The 2,026-nt window shown below is 34.2% G+C and overlaps 1 pseudogene; it reads left to right on the top strand.

The window, feature by feature from the left end:
- The first annotated feature begins 1,240 nt into the window (after positions 1-1,240).
- On the top strand, positions 1,241-1,358 carry LOC133327720 (5S ribosomal RNA; annotated as a pseudogene).
- Positions 1,359-2,026: the final 668 nt, after the last annotated feature.

Genomic DNA, 2,026 nt, shown 5'->3' with positions numbered 1-2,026 from the left:
AATGCTAAGTAAATCATAAGAAATATTGTTAGTCAATATGTTATCTAATAACCATATTTAGTGTTTTGATGAAAACATAATTGAATTGATTGTGGCTTACCTTATATTCATGTAGAAAACGTGTTTTACTCGCAAGGTAATGCAAATATAACAAGAAAAGACGTTATCGACTACGTTAGTAGCGACTGTAAAAATGTTGTCAGTGAGCAACAAAATCAACCACTATCATCGGTTACGTTCGTTAAACCGTCCTCATCAACACGAACATTGATTCGCAACACAACAAAAACACTTCAGGCACCTTAGATAGTGTTACATCTGAGGTAAGCAAGAAACGCCATTAAAATATCGAGCTCAAATTAACGAGACGAAGAAGCATATTGATGAACTTCTTATGCACAAACTTTCTATTCAAAATTTCCTCCAAAGCTGTTGATATAATAATACAAGATAAACTACAGAGGGTTGCTATTTTAACAGACAGCAAGAATGCTTGTATTACACTGAAAACGAACAGTGTCAATAACTATCTGGCGAACGAAATCAAAGTTAACGATATACTATAATTCAACTTACACTAGTCTGGGTACCGTCTCACAATGGAATCCCTGCAAACGAAATTGCCGACTATTACGCCAAACATCCAGTTAATGCTGGATGCACCATCGCAGCAAAACTCTCTGTTAAAGATGCTTATTCTTCAATCTACGACCACCTGTGGGAAGAATGGGTCCATAATTATAAAGAAACCTCTCAACATAAAGGAACTTACTTTTCTCTGGCTGGAGCCAATTTCACTGCCGATGAAATTAAAATGTTTAACAGACTTTTTTCTGGACATACGTATGGTCAAACATACTTATACAAAATGAAAATTTCGCCCACCAATTTGCGTGATACCTGCCAAATCGGGGAAACCGAAAATCACTCCATATTCAACTGCACCAAATATCTAAACGTAAGGAGAGATTTTTCCATCTTTACGTAATATCAAAAATTATTATTTTCTAAAAAAGGCAACCAACCAAGAATTCAAACAACTATATTCCTTCATTCAGAAAATTAAATTAGATACTTAAGACGAATAATGTAATCAAAACAAAACAAAAATGAATAACCAATAAATAGCATTGAACTATGATTACTTCGGGAAATCGTCCAACTATGCCTTATGCGATTACCCAATCAAAAAAAAAAAAAAAAAAACAGGCATATGAAGCAAAACAAACTATGCTTCTTTGCTAACGACCATACACGCTGAGTACATCGGTTCTCGTCCGATCACCGAGATTAAGCAGCGTCGGGCGCGGTTAGTACTTAGATGGGGGACCGCTTGGGAACACCGCGTGTTGTTGGCATTGTCCAACTTTTTTTTATTATTTTTTTATATTAAAAACTATTTTTTTAAGGTTGTTCAATACATGTTGTACAGTTCTCAAAAGACTTGGATGTTAAGGCATTCAGAAGGCAAAAGTAAATTTTTAATGAATACGTATTGAAAATTATAAAAAAAGGGAGTAATACAATGTAAAAATTGTCAGAGACCAGGGCATGTTGCAAACAATTGCAACATGCCATGTGTAATGTACGCCATGGACCTGGCGAATATTTGTTTCCGCCAAAGGAACAAAAATACAGCTGAAGTTCTAATTACAGATATTGTTACAGGACAAATCAAAAAACAAATAGGTATGACTGTACATTGCGTAAACTGCAAAGTAGATGGTCATGTAGCTAGTGACAAAAAATGTCCAACAAAAATGAGAATTATGGAAAAAAATCAGCGTAGGTATGACGATTCTGTAAAAATTTCAATTAATGATAGGGCACCTGTTGTGTTAAGGAAGATAGACGAATACGCCAAAAATAGAAAAAAAGTAGTCAGTGACGAAGAAAAAGCGCAAGCAATTTTTGGTTTGCTTTTAGAATTGAGGCTCAATGACTAATTTAAAAATCATTTTTATAAATGTAAACTCAATAGTGTCTAGACACAAAAGGCACTATTTAAACTTATTTATTAAAAAAA

Source organism: Musca vetustissima, unplaced genomic scaffold, assembly GCF_032173495.1.
Source record: "Musca vetustissima isolate MV318-11 ecotype Yass unplaced genomic scaffold, APGP_CSIRO_Mvet_v1 utg13925, whole genome shotgun sequence".
NCBI lineage: Eukaryota > Metazoa > Arthropoda > Insecta > Diptera > Muscidae > Musca > Musca vetustissima.
The sequence above is the reverse complement of the archived record's forward strand: the minus strand, read 5'-3'. Positions and strand labels throughout refer to the sequence as shown.